Genomic DNA, 18,049 nt, shown 5'->3' with positions numbered 1-18,049 from the left:
CAGACACATGGCTACATTGCTTGGTAGGTGTGCCTGGAGCTTGTGAGCATTCTGTCCACACTTGTAGATGGAATTATTTAGTCAAGTATATGACCTAGACGGGACGCGGGTGGCACTGTGGGTTAAACCACAGAGCCTAGGGCTTGCCGAACAGATGGTCGGCGGTTCGAATCCCCACGACGGGGTGAGCTCCCATTGCTCGGTCCCAGCTCCTGCCAACCTAACAGTTCAAAAGCACATCAAAGTGCAAGTAGATAAATAGGTACCACTCCGGTGGGAAGATAAACAGCATTTCCATGCACTGCTCTGGTTTGCCAGAAGCGGCTTACTCATGCTGGCCACATGACCCGGAAGCTGTACGCTGGCTTCCTCGACCAATAAAGCAAGATGAGCGCCGCAACCCCAGAGTCAGCCATGACTGGACCTAATGGTCAGGGGTCCATTTACCTTAACCTATGACCTAGACCTCTAGTTTCTGTCAGATTGGCAGAGTATTTGTTTTGCCATCTTAAGTTAGAATGACTGTAGGGTTTCAGGTTTTTGTTTTCTTTTCAACCCTCTATGCCTTGCGACACGATGGAAGGAAATGAGAGTCTCTGCTTTGGAAGTAGGTATGAATGAATGTTGGAGAGTATTTGGAACATCTGCCTCCGGTGGCTATTTTCATCCTTGCAAACAATCTGCTCAGTGAACTACAAATTCTGCATCTTGTTGTCAAAACCCATTTGCTCGCTGGAGTGAAAAATGAGAGAAATGGCTCTTGCCATTTTTCAGAGGCAGATCCGGTACTGCTGTGACCATCATGTGCAGAATTATAGGGCTGGAAGGATTGGAAGATCGTCTTCTTCAGTCTCATGCCATAAGATGGGATTCTCTACATGTTTTTTCATACTCCCCCACCCATGGAGTAAACTCAGGCTATAGTGTATCATAATTTATCTCAGAGGGGAATTAAGACTGTATTGATCTTCATGACAACACAACCTTTATATGTCACAAGTTTTGTCAAACTCACTCTCCTCAGTCTTTGGCTTCAGCTGTTTGGGGCATGGGGACGCGGGTGGTGCTGTGGGTAAAACCTCAGCGCCTAGGACTTGCCGATCACATGGTCGGCGGTTCGAATCCCCGCGGCGGGGTGCACTCCCGTCGTTCGGTCCCAGCGCCTGCCAACCTAGCAGTTCGAAAGCACCTCCGGGTGCAAGTAGATAAATAGGGACCGCTTTCTAGCGGGAAGGTAAACGGCGTTCCGTGTGCTGCGCTGGCTCGCCAGATGCAGCTTGTCACGCTGGCCACGTGACCCAGAAGTGTCTGCGGACAGCGCTGGCTCCCGGCCTCTAGAGTGAGATGAGCGCACAACCCTAGAGTCTGTCAAGACTGGCCCGTATGGGCAGGGGTACCTTTACCTTCACCTTATTTGGGGCATACAGAAGAAGGGAATAACATGCCTCCTATTGTAAGATTATTAAAAGCTGTTTAGAAGCCATTCCCCAGTTGTGCTGCTGTTGGGTTGGGTTAACAAGAAATAAACCTTTAATTACCTGCTGTATCTGTTGCGCTCTTCTGCTTTAACCAACCATTTAGGATGTGCTCAGGCAATTATTCGAGATGGGATTCTCTAATGTAACAGAAAGCAATGTTCAGGAAGCCCCATATTAGTAAACATATGGCAATAGAATATTTCCTAGTGCTCTCCCGTGAGCACTTTCCTTGCCACAGACAGTGCTCTTAACAAGAGAAGTATTTTTAAGGTTCATCGAAATGGGCCAGCTCGCCCAATGTAACCAGAGGAGGCTCATTAAGTTGAGTGCAGCTATGCTGCTTTTACGGTGGTATTAATTAGCAGAATATGTTTTAATTAGCGGGAATCTTCCACGATATGTAAGCGAGACTCCTCTCACAAGCTTATTCTTAAAGCCCACTTTTGATCATGCTTCCATTTTCAGTAGGTAAATTCACTGCCCAATGAATTGAAATGACAGTACTAGAATGTTAATCCCACGCTATCCGATAAATGTCCATGACGCTAAATGATGATACAGCAATTTTGTACATGGAGAAGCCACTGGTGATGCATGTTAACATGACAACTGGACTTGTGACACATAACACAGGTCTGCTTTATGCCTGCCTGTGCCTGTAAGTTGGCCCCTGTCTCTTGTTCTGCATTCTGTCTAAGTGATGAGTGACAGCTCCCCTTGAATACACAAACTGAGAAATAGGCCTCATTTGGCAGAGAGATGCAGAAACCCTGTGGTAGCAGATGCTCATTCTTAAACCTTGAGGATGGCGCTGACCATTAGCAACAAAATAAACTTGTGTGCATACTTTGTCATGTATATTAATAACATACAGTGGTACCTCGGGTTACATACGCTTCAGGTTACATACGCTTCAGGTTACACACTCCGCTAACCCAGAAATAGTGCTTCAGGTTAAGAACTTTGCTTCAGGATAAGAACAGAAATCGGGCTCCGGCGGTGCGGCAGCAACAGGAGGCCCCATTAGCTAAAGTGGTGCTTCAGGTTAAGAAGAGTTTCAGGTTAAGAACGAATTAAGTACTTAACCTGAGGTACCACTGTAATCAGTTTTCTGAGGGCAGCTCCTCTTGTAGCCAGAATCATATAATTGTAGAGTTGGAACCCCAAAGAGGCATCTAGTCCAAACTCCTAGAATACAGGAATCTCAACTAAAGCATCCAAGACAGAAGGCCATCCAACCTCTGTTTAAAAACCTCCAAGGAAGGAGAGTCCCAAACAGCTCTTGCTGTCAGAAAGTTATTCCTGATGTTTAGTCAGCATTTCAGATCTTGTTACTTGAAACCATTGGTTCAGGTCGAGAGCATGAGAAAACAAGCTTCCATGTGACAGCCCTTAAGATATTTAAAGATGGCTTTCATATGTCCTTTCATTCTCCTCTTTTCCAGGCTAAACATACCCAGCTCCCTCAACCGTTCCTCATAAGGCTTGGTTTCCAGACCCTTGATCATCTTGGTTGTCCTCCTCTGCACACGTTTCAGCTTGTCAATAGCCTTCTTAAATTGCTGGACTCCGTATTCCAGATGTAGTCTGAGCAACGCAGAAAAAAGTGGTACTGTCACTTCCCTTGATCTGGACATTATAGTTCTGTTGATGCAGTCTAGAATAGCATTAGCTTGTTTTGCTGCTGTATCACACTGTTGATTCATGTGAAGCTTGTGGTCCACTAAGATGTCTAAGATACAAAAGAAGAAGATAGCAGCAGGGTCATGAAAACCCAAAGCTTTGCAGATTTTTTCCCTGCGGGGGGACCTAAGAGAGCAAATCCTCCAAACAGTTCAATGAAGAATGAGCATGCTGGGTGGGCATGGAATGCCAAATGTCACTTTGGAGGGAGAAACTAGGGAAATGAGAGGGAAGGTGATAGAATGGAGTATCCTGGAAACGGGCAAGGCTGCTTGGCTAGGACCCTGGACAGGAGCTCTCCACCCTGAAACCTTTTGAAGGACCTGCTTGTGATATCTAGTGGTGATCAAGGATGAAGTGCTTCCAACATCCTTTGTTTCACACTAGAATCAAATACGTTGACCTTAAAAAAAAGAAAAAGAATAGTTAATGGGTTACTAAGGCTTAAGGGTTTTTTGTCTTTACTTTAAAAATGTGTCAGGGCTTAAATATTAATGGCATTGTTTCTTGTGGTCTAATGAGGTAAATAAAAATCTTCAACGTCCTGCAATAGCAATCAAGCTATTAGGAAGAGGAAACGAGCAGTCTGGTTACACAGAACATATTGTACCTTTCAAACATTAACTATTGTTAAGTGTCTGTTGCCCCAGACACAGTGGCTACAAGGCACAGGAGGAGAGGTAAATTCGACCCCGGGGAACATCATTTTAACAAGCCATTCCTTAATTCAGAGACGTCTGCTTTCCCCCACTGTCTCCCAGAAACCATTTGAAGCAAACCATTTTCACTGACCAAACGTGGTTTCTTTCTATGCTCAGAGAAGTGAGGTACCGGTACTTTGGAAGCAACTTAGAAGGGAATATTTTGAGGTCTAACAGCCTATATTTTCATGCTTTACTTTGCTGCATGTTTTGTGATTTTACATCTCTCCTGGACCAGCTCTCAGCAAAGAGTACTTGCCCCAACCTGGATTTAGGCAACCAGGGAATCCTCCTTTTATTATACGATTATATTGTATTATTTCCTCTTAGCCAAATACAAAACAAAAATTCCAACAGTTAAAAAACAGTTTAGGAACTGTGACCCCAACAATGTACGGTTTAATGAACATACAAGTGGAAAATTGCCTTAAAAGTCTGACAGAGTTGTATCCAATTTCAGAAGAAAGAATCCTTTAAACTGAGGGGCTTTGTTTAAAAAGTAGGTGGAGGGAGGAGTCAGGAAAGTCCATTCCCTTCAGGGAGGTTGGGTACTATTTTAAACCACTATAAAAGAGCTTCAGCTACAAATGGAGAAAATGGATTAGAGAGAGTATGAACAAGCCCAGAAGATACCAGTGTGGTTAAACAGTGGCATTAAAGAAGCCATAAAAGGATTGCATCTTTTGAAAAGTGCAAATAAAGAAAACTTTGGAATGCACAAGCTCTGCTTTAAAACAAAACAAAACACTACAGTAGGGACAAAAGAACAGTCTGGGCAGCAGTAGAATAATTATTAATATTATTCATTTCATTAAAAAGTATACATAATTCAATTTGTACGGCTTAAAAATATTATATTATATGGAATTGTTATGCCCTTCCTTAAAGCTGTTTAGAAAATTTGAAAATCTTGGGTTGCCCAATTTCTAGTAATGATTGAGTTATATTTTCCCCTTGACAAATGTAAAAATAATGCATCACTTTCGTCATAAAGGTAACATCACAGCGCCTTGCCAAAGTTACAAAGACAATGTCTAAGTAGATTGAATATTGGGGAAGTACCAATAAAATCACTACTGATGGAAATTGGGAGTCTCGCTGCAGTAATCTTGATCATATTGATTCCTTCCCACCTACCCAACAAGAAGCAGCCCCAACAGTTTCACCAGATAGGAAGGAAATTTACATTGTTACTGTTATAAACCCAACTGATAAACACCTGGCAAAATCCATTCAGTGTAGCAGGCATATAGCACAGTACAAGGTTTGGTCAAAACATGCCAACTTCAAATATACCAGTTTGACTCCAAACTGGCTATGATTACCCAAGAGAGAGATACTGAGGTTGTGACAGACAGCTTACTGAAAATGGCAGCTCAGAGAACAGTTGCAGGGAAAGAAAGGAAGTTTGATATTGGGAATTGTTAAGAAAGGGGGGGGGGGGGGAGTGGAACCTGCCAATGTCATGGTCCCTTTATAAAAAATGTAGAGTACAGCTGTATTTTGAATACTCCTGTTCTCAGTGCCCCAGCTCAAAAATGATGCTGTGGAGCAGGGGGTTGGGCGGGGGCAGGGAGATGCTCTCTGGGCTCAGGGCTTAACCCCAAGTGGGTTCACCTACCACCCAGCATGGCCATGTCAGGGATGATGGGAGATATAGTCCAATGACACCTGGAAAAGGTACAGAAAGGAGCAACTTGGATAACTGGGGAATTGAAGTATCTTCCCCTTATTGAAAGGTATATTTTTGGGGGGGGGGGTGTGTTAGGCATCAATCCAAAATGTGCTTGGTAGGGAGGAAGCCCCTTTTAAATAACTGTGATTTATTCCAAGTGTTAAGGGTATCGGGTGGTTGCTTGACAGCAATCAGGCAAGATGCCTCACTAGTCTGTTCTTACTGGTGCTAAAAAAACCTTTACAATGCAGAGCGCCTCTATTCCACGTCTTGCTCATTCACTGGCAGAATCTGAGAGTGGGCGGTCCTTAAATCTTCCCCAGCAGAGTAGCTTCTTGACCCCCAGTCTGCGCCTCCCCTCTCTACGTGAAAGCCTACTGCGCAAGGAAGGCTTGGGTAAAGGGGGACCTCCCTCCTCCCCGCTTTGCTCAGGCAAGGTGTCCTGGCACTGCCTTGCATCCTCCGAGCCCTGCATCTCCTCCCCACTAGAGGCGTGGCTTCCTTCCTCCGCTGTGGAAGTGCTGCTTCCCACGATCTTTGGGGGCTCCCTGTAATCCATCCGCCTTTTCCCCTCTCGCCCCTGAGCCGATGGCAGTTCCCTGACACCAAGTAAACATGCATAGGATCGGGCTGTATATATAGAATGGGGGGGGGATGTTATACAAGGAGAATGTGCTATGATGTTTATGAAATTATGTATGGTTTTGAGAAACCCATGTTGGTCTGATCCCTGACCTGCAATATCAGGCATTTTGGAATCTGAGGTGGGCCCCCTCCCCACCAGGGAAGAATCGGGGAGGGAAGATCTACATCGGGAATAAAAATCAACATTGCGGCCTGCTGCCCCTGTGGATCCTGTGACCTGAAGTAGTTGCCTCAGCTTGCCTCTTGGCCCTGTGCAATATTCTCACCGGACTATTTTGCAGGATTGCAGACTGGGGGTCAAGATCGCTGCTGCAGCCTGCCCTGGGACAGGGGAGGGGAAGGAAGTCTGTGTTGCAAATTTGTACTAGATGACACCTAGGCACTGACTGAACACCATATATTGAGCTACAGAGAAGGTATGAATTCGCACTATAGTTTTATTAGCATGGAAAGAGAGAGCAGCCAAGCTGCAATCACTTTAATCCACTTTAAACAAAAGTCCTACGGATGGTTTGCGTTCTTCTTAGTCAAACTTGGTTCTGTTCTCTGCGTTCTTTGAATTCCCTTAGATAAATGTCAAGTGGGTACTTGCTATTTACAAAGAAAGTCATCTTAGCACTTTGCATGAAATTGAAATAAATGGCCAATTTCTCCCTTCAACAGCTCTTTCTATCTCTTCCAGAGCTATAGGTAAAAAAAAATTGATCCCCTTTCCCCTGGCGAAACTCAAGGTGATAATGGCTGCAATCCTCTGCACACTTACATGGGAGTAAGCAGTGGTGCTCCAGCGGGGGGCGGGGGTGGAGAGCAGGCGGGGGCGGGGCTGGTGCGCTCCCCCCCCACCCCTCTTCCTCCGCCAGTGGGAGTAAACTGGATTGAATACAGCAGGACGTACTTCTGAATATATCGAGCAATGCTCTATAAGCTGAAGATCATTTGGGTGATTCACGGGCACATTGAGACATCAAGACACAAAACGCTTGTGACCATGGCTTCACATTTTTCAAGCTCTTATTTCATGTTGTTGTTGTTGTTGTTGTTTAGTCGTTTAGTCGTGTCCGACTCTTCGTGACCCCATGGACCAGAGCACGCCAGGCACCTCTGTCCTCCACTGCCTCCCGCAGTTTGGTCAAACTCATGCTGGTAACCTCGAAAACACTATCCAACCATCTCGTCCTCTGTCGCTCCCTTCTCCTTGTGCCCTCCATCTTTCCCAGCATCAGTGTCTTCTCCAGGGAGTCTTCTCTTCTCATGAGGTGGCCAAAGTACTGGAGCCTCAGCTTTACGATCTGTCCTTCCAGTGAGCACTCAGGGCTGATTTCCTTCAGAATGGATGCGTTTGATCTTCTTGCAGTCCATGGGACTCTCAAGAGTCTTCTCCAGCACCAGAATTCAAAAGCATCAATTCTTCGGCGATCAGCCTTCTTTATGGTCCAGCTCTCACTTCCATACATCACTACTGGGAAAACCATGGCTTTAACTATACTTATTTCATAGCGGATTCCAAATATTTTATTTGCTCCAAATTGCCAGAAGAGCGTTAGTGCCATTGTGCCTGCCTTTACTACTTCTGGTGCTTGTGATTGGCACTGCTTAAAGTTGGGTAGCGTGGGTGTGCAGCTATGAGATTAGCGCAATTTAAATAAATAAATAAAATGAAGTAAAAGGACTTTACCTGAGCCATGAAGATCTGGTTGATAAAGGTATTCTGGTGCACAATTGCATTTTTGGTGGTTTTTTAAATATTAAAAAGAGCAGTAGCCTCTTTCCATCAATGCCCCTAGCACTTGTAGTCCTCTATGCCAGGCATGTCCAGCAGGTAGATCACTAGACGTCTGTGGTAGATCACTGGTAGATCAGTGGCTCCCCCCAAAGAAACCGAACAGCTTTGGCCTCCCTAATTAAGAAAAGCTCAACACTGGAAGACACAAGATTTGCCCACTCTGGAAGAATGGCAGATGCAAGTGATAGACTACATGGAATTGGCAGAAATGACTGGCAGAATCCGAGACCTGGGAGAAGAGCTAGTGGAAGAGGATTGGAAGAAATTTAAAGACTACCTGCAAAAACATTGCAAAATGTTTGAATGCTAAAATGATGCAGGATATAAAGACAATTTGGCATTAGTGACATAGTTGAAAGGAATATGTAAAAAATGTTTTATAAGAATAAGAGTGAAAAAGCTAGAATAATATTATGTCAAATTTAAACAAAATGATATAAAGGGAAAAATTGGAGACATAATAGTTGAAATGTATAACATAGAATAAGATTTGAAAAAGGGTAAGGCACTGCTGAATACGATTGTGTAAAAGGGAACACAGAAAAGGGAGATGTGAGGAAGTCAGGAAGGAGGGTTATGAAAACAATAAGTAAGAAACTGGATTTTTATGTCTTTTTTATGTCTTTTTTCTTCTACTTTTTATGTTTTGTATTGCATCTTTCTGTTTTTATTTGATTGTGATAATGTTCTTTCTTTCTTTCTTTCTTTCTTTCTTTTTGGTTTTGATTGTGAAGTTTGTTTTACCGTTCAAAATTTCAATAAACATCTTTTTTTAAAAAATAAAATAAAAAAAGCTCAACATTTTGGCCCTTCACCCCCCAAAACGGGCCTTCCCTCCTCCCTAAAAGAAGCTCAAAAGGTTGACCTGAACCCCACATAACAGGGCTTTCCTTCCTAAAAAAAAAAAAGCTCAAAAACGTTGACCTTAACCCCCAAAAGGGGGGTAGATCACAGCCAGTCTTTAACTCTGTAAGTAGATCGCAGTCTCTTGGGAGTTGGCCACCCCTGCTCTGTACCATACTCCATGCTGTTTCATGTTATGCAGAAAGGAGAGCATCACAGGTCTCTGAAGCTAAACTAAACTTCTGTTTTTAAAGGTAAAGGTACCCCTGCCCGTACGGGCTAGTCTTGACAGACTCTAGGGTTGTGCGCCCATCTCACTTAAGAGGCCGGGGGCCAGCGCTGTCCGGAGACACTTCCGGGTCACGTGGCCAGCGTGACATCGCTGTTCTGGTGAGCCAGAGCAGCACACGGAAACGCCGTTTACCTTCCCGCTAGTAAGCGGTCCCTATTTATCTACTTGCACCCGGGGGTGCTTTCGAACTGCTAGGTTGGCAGGCGCTGGGACCGAGCAGCGGGAGCACACCCCGCCGCGGGGATTCGAACCGCCGACCTTTCGATCGGCAAGCCCTAGGCGCTGAGGCTTTAACCCACAGCGCCAAACTTCTGTTTTTATGTGGTCTCTAATGACAGATCAATAAGTCTGTGGTACTGAGAAGCTACTATGTCCCTTGGCCAATAAAGCAAGATGATTGCCGCAACCCCAGAGTCAGTCACGACTGGACCTAATGGTCAGGGGTCCCTTTACCTTTACCTTTATGTTCTCTGAAACACAGGGTATTTACAACTAATAATATTATGATGACGATTAATTTATTGTTATTGTTTTGTTGCTGTTATTCTATGTCTATATGTAGCTTAATGCCAGAATAGGCTTGTAAGTAGATTCAATTATTTGGATCCTCCATAGAAATAAAACAACATGAAAACAATTTAATATACCGTATTTTTCGCACGATTGGACGCACCGGACCATAGGACGCACCTAGTTTTTTGGGGGGGAAATAAAGGAAAAAATTTTTCCCTTTATTTCCCCCCCAAAAGCAGGTCAGGGAAACCGAACCAGGTCGAGGAACAGCGGGATAGTGGCGCTGCGCCTCCCTGCTGTCCCCCGAGCTTGTGGGGCTGGCTGATGTCTGCCTGGCGCGCGGGGCGCTCTGCTTCAGGGCGCCCCACCCGCCAGGCAGCAGGCTGCTATCCGCAGCGTGGGGAGCCCTGTGGGGAACTCCTGCAAGGCTCCCCACTCTGCGGATGTCTGCCTGGCGCGAGGGGCGCTCTGCTTCAGGGCGCCCCACCCGCCAGGCAGCAGGCTGCTATCCGCAGCGTGGGGAGCCCTGTGGGGAGCCCTGTGGGGAACTCCTGCAAGCCTCCCCACGCTGCGGATGTGTTCCCGAAGCTCCTGGAGCTCTGCTTTCAGGGCGCCCGACGCTCCGGGAAGCAGGCTGCTATCTGCAGCCTAGACACGGCTAGCAGAGCGCTAATCCCGAAGCTTGGGGCGTGCGGAGCTCAGCGCGCCCCAAGCTTCTGGGCACCGGCAAGGTCTCCGCTAGCCTAGTGGAGACCTTGCCGGCGCCCAGAAGCTTGGGGCGCGCTGAGCTCGCACGCCCCAAGCTTCGGGATTAGCGCAGCGGTCCGCTAGCCGTGGGAGAGCCGCGCGACGTCGCGGGGCTCTCCCAGGGCTAGCGAGACCTTGCCGGCACCCAGAAGCTTGGGGCGCGCTGTGCTCCGCACGCCCCAAACTTCGGGATTAGCGCAGCGGTCCGCTAGCCCTGGGAGAGCCGCGCGACGTCGCGGGGCTCTCCCACGGCTGGCGGAGACCTTGCCGGCACCCAGAAGCTTGGGGCGCGCTGAGCTCTGCACGCCCCAAGCTTCGGGATTAGCGCAGCGCTTCGCTAGCCCTGGGAGAGCCGTGCGACGTCGCGGGGCTCTCCCAGGGCTAGCGAGACCTTGCCGGCACCCAGAAGCTTGGGGCGCGCTGAGCTCTGCACGCCCCAAGCTTCGGGATTAGCGCAGTGGTCCGCTAGCCCTGGGAGAGCCGCGCGACGTCGCGGGGCTCTCCCAGGGCTAGCGGAGACCTTGCCGGCACCCAGAAGCTTGGGGCGCGCTGAGCTCCGCATGCCCCAAGCTTCGGGATTAGCGCAGTGGTCCGCTAGCCCTGGGATAGCCGCGCGACGTCGCGGGGCTCTCCCAGGGCTAGCGGAGACCCTGCTTGCACCCAGAAGCTTGGGGCGCGCTACGCTCCGCACGCCCCAAGCTTTGGGATTAATGCTGCGCTCCGCTAGCGGTGGGAGAGCTGGGTCTCCCACGGCTAGCGGATAGCTTCCTGAAGCCTGGAGAGCGAGAGGGGTCGGTGCGCACCGACCCCTCTCACTCTCCAGGCTTCAGCGAAAGCCTGCATTCGCTCCATAGGACGCACACACATTTTCCCTTGCTTTTTAGGAGGGAAAAAGTGCGTCCTATGGTGCGAAAAATACGGTAACTAGCTGAACACATGGTTGCTTTCTTACAAAGTATATAAGCATGGCAAGAGGGTAGTCTCTCCAATTAATCTGAAATTAGGAGGGAAAACAAAGCTTATACTTGGGGTCAAACTACACAGGAGGTTAAGCATGGCTTTATTTTGAATCAGAAACTATTCCTGTGTAACTTGAATTGACATTGACATGTGATTACTGTATTATTTCATGGAGGTCACACAGGTACGTAAGCTGGAAAGAATGGTGAGTGATGCCCAGCAAAGATACACAGGACAATGGAGTAAGGCAGAGAGTATTAGAGAGAAACTTTTATCACCACTAAAGTGGATATTTTTAACTATGGATGTTGAAATATAAGTGAAGGATCTGCAACTGGTGAAAGACAAAGAGAGAGTTTGCATTAGTCTGGATGAGAAAGAAAGCTACGCCTGAGCTCAGTTAGGCCACAGGAACAGGGGGAGGGGGAGGAAATGATGGATATTTTGCAGTGTTTTGGAGGGAGATGTTTATCCCATTAGTTAAGGGCAAGAGGAGGGCAAGTGATGAGAGATCCAAAAACGAGGCAATGTGGTTGAGATGGTTGGAAAGAATGGTGCTGAGCAAGCAAGCAAGGTTTAGGGGTGGATTATGATGAATGGGGCTGAGGTGGGAGTGCTGGTGAGTCATGCGGAGGAAAATGTGGTGGTCATGGGAGTTGTAGCGCTTGATAAGTTTTCCCAGAGCAAGTGTGGAGAGAGAGAGAGAGAGAGAGAGAGAGAGAGAGAGAGAGAGAGAGAGAGAGCAGGAAAGGGCCTACTCTGCTAGAGCCTTGCCTTGTGGAGTTTGAAGGAAGAAAGAGCTGCCACCCACAGAGGCCTTAAAAGAATCCTCCGACAAGGAAGAGAAGAAACTCCAGAGAAGTTTAACCTATTTAACCGGCAGCTGCATCTTCAAGCCTCAGCTTCAAGCAGTGTGGAAGGGAAGAGCCCATGGCCGTAAGTAGCTGTCAGTAATTTAGTACTTCCAAGCAGTCCTGTTTTTAAATAGCCAACTCAGAAGAAAAACAGAGCACAGCAAGGAGGTATTGGACAAGGTTTCCTTATCTCGACAGGAAATGTGATTACCTCAGTGCTGCAACCGCATAGGATCATAGGAAGTTGCCTTCTGCCAATTCACACCATTGCTTCATCTGGTCTGCTGCACTGTCTGGCAGCTTTCAGAAAGACATATTTCCTAGACATGCCAGGGATTGAACTTGTAACCCTCCTGTATGCAAAATTCGGACATGTCTCTCATACGAGAGCAAACGAAATCTATGGTTTCCCAACATTCATTTTGACTGGTTCTGCTTACCCTGAAGCACACATGACTTTAAGTCGGAAGGCCGATGCCTCTTTCTGTTTATGCAGCCACTTTTTGCCAGGCTGTGCAAAGAGATCTTTCATTTCAAGTTTCCTTATCATGCTCGTAGATCAGAGCTCTCCCCAGCCTTTTTCACCCCCCAGACCTCTCACTCTGCTGACTGCTCCTTTCCTGTTTACCCGACATGCTGTCTTGTTACCCAGTGGGATGTTTTCCCTTCGCAGCTCACTGAGGCGCCCAGCTTGTTTTCCTTCTCAAACTCTACTAGGATCTGCTGGTGTCTTTTGAGGCAGACCATCCTGTTTTCAGACAAAGTTCCTGTCTTCTTGAGAACAATTGTTTCTAGGTGTTTTCCCAACAGCATCTGCAGTTGACCTTTTGAAAACCGCATGACATCCCCTCCCTTTTTCCCCTCCACTCACACTTTGCATGTTCTCAAACAGTCTGCTTTCAAAAGGTATGATGGACCATCATAAGCTATGTTGGTATGATCTCACAGAAGACAATTTCAAGGCATGATATTGTACTGCTGCTGTATGAACATGCTGGGCAAATTCCTGGTAGGGCTGCCTTTAAAAACAAATTTATTAATGACAATAATCCACCAACAGCATACAAATCAATACGTATGGCTAACCTGATCCAAAACACACACACACCTCACTCACACACGAAAACAAAGATCACCACAGCCAATCACAAGCAAACAATCACACCCTAGACCAACCCCAACCTCTCTCACCACCAAAGGAACACAAGTGAACAACACAAGCAACGCTGACACCAAACTCTACATACATTAAACATAATAGAAACACCGCCACCCGACCCCATCCATCTTCCCTCTCTCCACCCCCCTTTCTTTTTTCTTTCTTTTTTCTTCTCCCCCTAATGCCTCAACAAATGAAACGAATTTGCAAAAATGTTACATGGGGAAAAAAAATATACGAGGCACTACACTTCTGTAAAACAAGAAAATCCTTAATAAAATATTTAAAAAACCAAAAAACCAAATTGATTAATAATAATAATAATAATAATAATAATAATAATAATAATAATAATAGTTTGGTGCATATGGACATTTTGCTCCTTCTCTATTCTTGACTGTGTTGTTTCAGGCTACCCTGCACAGCCCAGAATCTGGCCTATTGTGATGTGTGAACCATGAGCAGTAAACCAGTAACATTAATAACAATAACTAATTTGTATGCTTTAAATTAGGCATAGGCAAACTCCAGCCCTCCAGATGTTTTGGAACTACAATTCCCATCATCCCTAGCTAACAGGACCAGTGGTCAGGGATTATGGGAACTGTAGTCTCAAAACAGCTGGAGGGCCAGAGTTTGCCTATGCCTGCTTTAAATTATTTACAGGATAGTTCCAACATGGGTACCATATCAGCAAAACAAAAACAAAAACTCATCTTCTTTGAAGAGGATTTTGTTTTAATGGCTTTTCTTTCTACCTTGGTGAAACGCAACAAACGTGCTCTGGTTTTCTGAGGTAATTTGTTTTAAAATCCCCACCACCTGCCTAGGTTAATTAAGTGTTTCCATTTCTTTGTTTTGAGGAAAACTTATCAGAACTTCTGAGTGCTACCTGGAAACTTTGGGTTGTTATCCAACATTATATTCAGAGAAGACACAATGAAATTAATGGACTTGGCAAACTGAGTTCCATTCCTTTGAATGGCTGTACTCTGAGTAAAACTTCCTTGGCTACAACCCATAATGACAAAGGCCACTGTATCAGAATGGACTCCGTGAGCTACCTTTGCCTGTCAAACAGTTCCAGAAACAAGCCTGTCAACAATGTGGTTTAATGTAATGTTATTGGGGAGGTCACAATGTCAATTTCTCTAACTGTAGGATCTTTTGCAGGTCCTGATACCTTTATTTCCACTGAAAGCAAAAGGCATTCAGATTCCTGACTCTGAACCATTCATGGGCATAAGCTCATAAATCAAGGTTTTTGAAGCTCTGGTAATTAACAGGCTGAAGTTACACAACCCCCAGCCTTCCACTTAGGGTAGATCTTCTCAGACAAAGTCAATACATCCAGCTGAATAAATAACATCAGGCCAGGGATCCCTTCCTCTGTTAAGTGATAAAAAGCTGATAATGTCTCCATCTTCCCAAAGCACAGGTGCTGCAGATCAGAGGAGCCAGTAATGCCAACTGAGTCCCCCTTGCAAAGGAAAAGGCATGGATTGCTTCATATTGACTTACTGTTTAAATGAGATCAGTGTGAGTTTTTATTCTTTTTCTTTTGGGGCTAAGGATGCAAGCCTAATCACTCAAATGGTGTGAACTGGCAGGCTTCCATTCAGCCTCACCGCTTTACACCAGCTATGGCTGAGTGACTTCGATTGTACCTTCCGCTATCCTGAAACCTAATGGACTTCTGGCATTCACAGATGCACTCTCCTCTCTTCCCCAGCCTCCTCTCACAGGCTAGCTTCCTGCTTCTGATTTCCTCCTTGCCTTTCTCTTCCACCTTTGAAAGAGTGAGATAAATATCCTCTTACAATGCAGAGGATGAAGCTCAATATTACTTTCATGAGCATGACTTGTGGAGAGGGCAAAACAACCTTAATGGCCAACTCTGTATAGCTGGGCCATGTTGCTATAAGAACCCCCCTTCTCCCATATATAAAAATAAACGTCAGAGGCCCTGCTGACTCTGTGTGTCCCATTGCTGTTAGGGAGGTTTTTAATATTTGTTGTTTTATTCTGTTGGGAGCCGCCCAGAGTGGCTGGGGAAACCCAGCCGGATGGGCGGGGTACAAAGAATAAATTATTGTTGCTGTTGTTGTCATCGTCATCAACACATTAGATGGACTCGGGCCATTTTCCCATGTGTCGCCGAAGGAGACCTGCTAGTTTCCATCTTTCTTCCATCAGAGGTTTAAACCTGGGCAGCAGATTAGGCAGCCACACAGGTCTCCCTGGCTGCAATGTATTGGGTTTCTAGTTAAACTATAGTATTTCTAGAGTTGCATGTGCAAATGTTATGCTAAGCAGTGTCCTCTCCTATCCTCTAGTTTAGTGATGCATTTTCTCTCTTTCAGCAAAGCGTAAGTGGACACCACTGTCTTGTACCACTTAACCAGGAATAAGGGAACTATAAACCAGGGGTGCAGGAAAAGGAAAAGACCTGCATTCCAGGACACCCACAATTCCTGAAGGATGCTGCACACATCCCCTGGTAGCCCTGCCATCTCGAGTTGGCCTTCTGCAGTGATAAAAGGCAATGTAAGCCACCCTACCTTAGTTGTCGCAACCAAGTCATTTAGAATGTTATGCAGAACCCTACAAGATCCTAGGAAACACTGATCCCCCCCCCCCAAACTGTATTGTTTCTCTTGATTTTTTTCTCCATCACAACATACAGAGAGCTGGATAGTCTGACGGGTTGCATAAGTTGGGTTTAATGAGCAGTACTGAAAACCATGTTATGTTATGTAAACCACCCTTAAAACATGAATAACATATGGTATACAAACACATTGGCATGAACAAATGATTTAGGCTGCAATCCTAACTATGTTTACGCAGAAGTAAGTTTCAGTGAATTAAATGAGCTTACTCCCAGGTAAGTGAAGATTTAAATTGAGCTACTACTTCTTATATATAGCATGGTCCCCATCCCCCTTGATTATAAGTCAACTATTTTGATAGAACTGCCTTTCTACTGCTTCCAGATATCTACTTGCTCTTCTTTCCTACCATGCCGGTCCTATTAAGTGCTGTCTATTGATGGAAAGAACTGTGTGTGGGTTTTTTGCTTTTGCTTTTAAAGGGATGGTGACACAGCTGAAAAAAGAATTAATCTAATGTGCAAAAAAATATTAGAGAACGGCTATATCCAGTGTAGATTCATTGCAATTAAGTGAGATGCCTAGCTTAGCTTCACTGGCTCTAGAAGGTCTACACTCTGAGTAGCACTAGCATTCGATACAACCCAGATTCTTTAATGAGAGAGAAAGGTTAAATCTTAGTTTAGTAGCACCAGAAAGGAAAGGATTTATCATGCTGGCATAAAAACTGACTTCAGAAGGACTTGCCTGCTCTTGCATAGCCTGGCATGTCATGTCCTCGACCTTTCAGCGATGCCCAGCACTGAAACACAGGCAAGCCCAAGGAGCCAAATAGTTTACTTTGTCATCTGTTCACATCTGGTAACTAAGGTTTTGGAGCTTTTGGTACAGGCAACTCTGTTGGGAGATGACATTCTCCTTCGGGAATTCATCATGCTAGAACACATTTTCAAATGGCAAAACCATTTTTTTAAAGCTGCCCACTTAAACTTTTTCACAAATTTAAAAGGCATAGCTACAACTCTAATGCCTTTTTAAGTGTAAGGTAAAGGGACCCCTGGCCATTAGGTCCAGTCGTGACCGACTCTGGGGTTGCGGCGCTCATCTCGCTTTATTGGCCGAGGGAGCCGGCGTACAGCTTCCGGGTCATGTGGGCAGCATGACTAAGCTGCTTCTGGTGAGCCAGAGCAGCGCACGGAAACGCTGTTTACCTTCCCGCCGGAGCGGTACCTATTTATCTACTTGCACTTTGACGTTCTTTCGAACTGCTAGGTTGGCAGGAGCAGGGACCGAGCAACGGGAGCTCACCCCGTCGCAGGGATTCGAACCACCGACCTTCTGATCAGCAAGTCCTAGGCTCTGTGGTTTAACCCACAGCACCACCCGCGTCCCTAATGCCTTTTAGGCACAGATATATCAAAGAGAAATCCCCATTTCCCTCTTCCTTCTACTTCAGGGATGGGGAACTTGTGACCCCCCTAATGGTGTTGGACTACAATTCTCATCCTCTTTGACTCTTGGCTACACTGGGTGGGGCTGATAGGAGTTGAACAACATCTGGAGGTTCGCAGGTTCCCTATCCCTGCTTTGTTTGGCTATTGCGTTCATGCAAGAGAAGCTTCCTTTGTTCGCCACCTGTCAGTTTAGTGCAAATAGCAATTCCCAAAGAAAGAACAATACCATGCAGGCTTGTGCACGTCATAACACAGAACTTCCCCGAGTGAATTGCACTTAGTGAGCAATACCCAGAACTCACCAATCCCGGGACATGGACAGACAGGTTATTAATGTATTTTATTTATTTTTTAAAAAATGAATGCACCACTTGATTGCTAAAAACAAACAAACCTCAAAACAGTTTACAAAATATAAAACCATAGAATCAAGAAAAAACAACACAGCCCTACTTTAAAACATACTAAAGTTAGAATACTAAAACGGATTAACATTACCTCAACTTGTCTTGCTGAATGCAAGGTGGTTCTTTTAAAAATGAGATTCAGAAGTAATACAAAACACAAGTGAGTGAGAAGATTGAAGGTTTTGTTCTAAACAGCAAGCAATATATATGGTACATACCAAGCAAGCATTTCAATCTGCCACT

General features: G+C 45.6%; 1 long non-coding RNA gene across 1 annotated transcript; it reads left to right on the top strand.

Moving 5' to 3' along the window:
* Positions 1-12,188: 12,188 nt before the first annotated feature.
* On the top strand, positions 12,189-17,783 carry LOC114605945 (uncharacterized). The gene is made up of 3 exons (XR_003708707.2): positions 12,189-12,256; positions 14,772-14,872; positions 15,697-17,783. It is a non-coding gene; the product is annotated as an uncharacterized LOC114605945 (long non-coding RNA).
* Positions 17,784-18,049: the final 266 nt, after the last annotated feature.

This window comes from Podarcis muralis, chromosome 10, assembly GCF_964188315.1.
Source record: "Podarcis muralis chromosome 10, rPodMur119.hap1.1, whole genome shotgun sequence".
NCBI lineage: Eukaryota > Metazoa > Chordata > Lepidosauria > Squamata > Lacertidae > Podarcis > Podarcis muralis.
The sequence above is the reverse complement of the archived record's forward strand: the minus strand, read 5'-3'. Positions and strand labels throughout refer to the sequence as shown.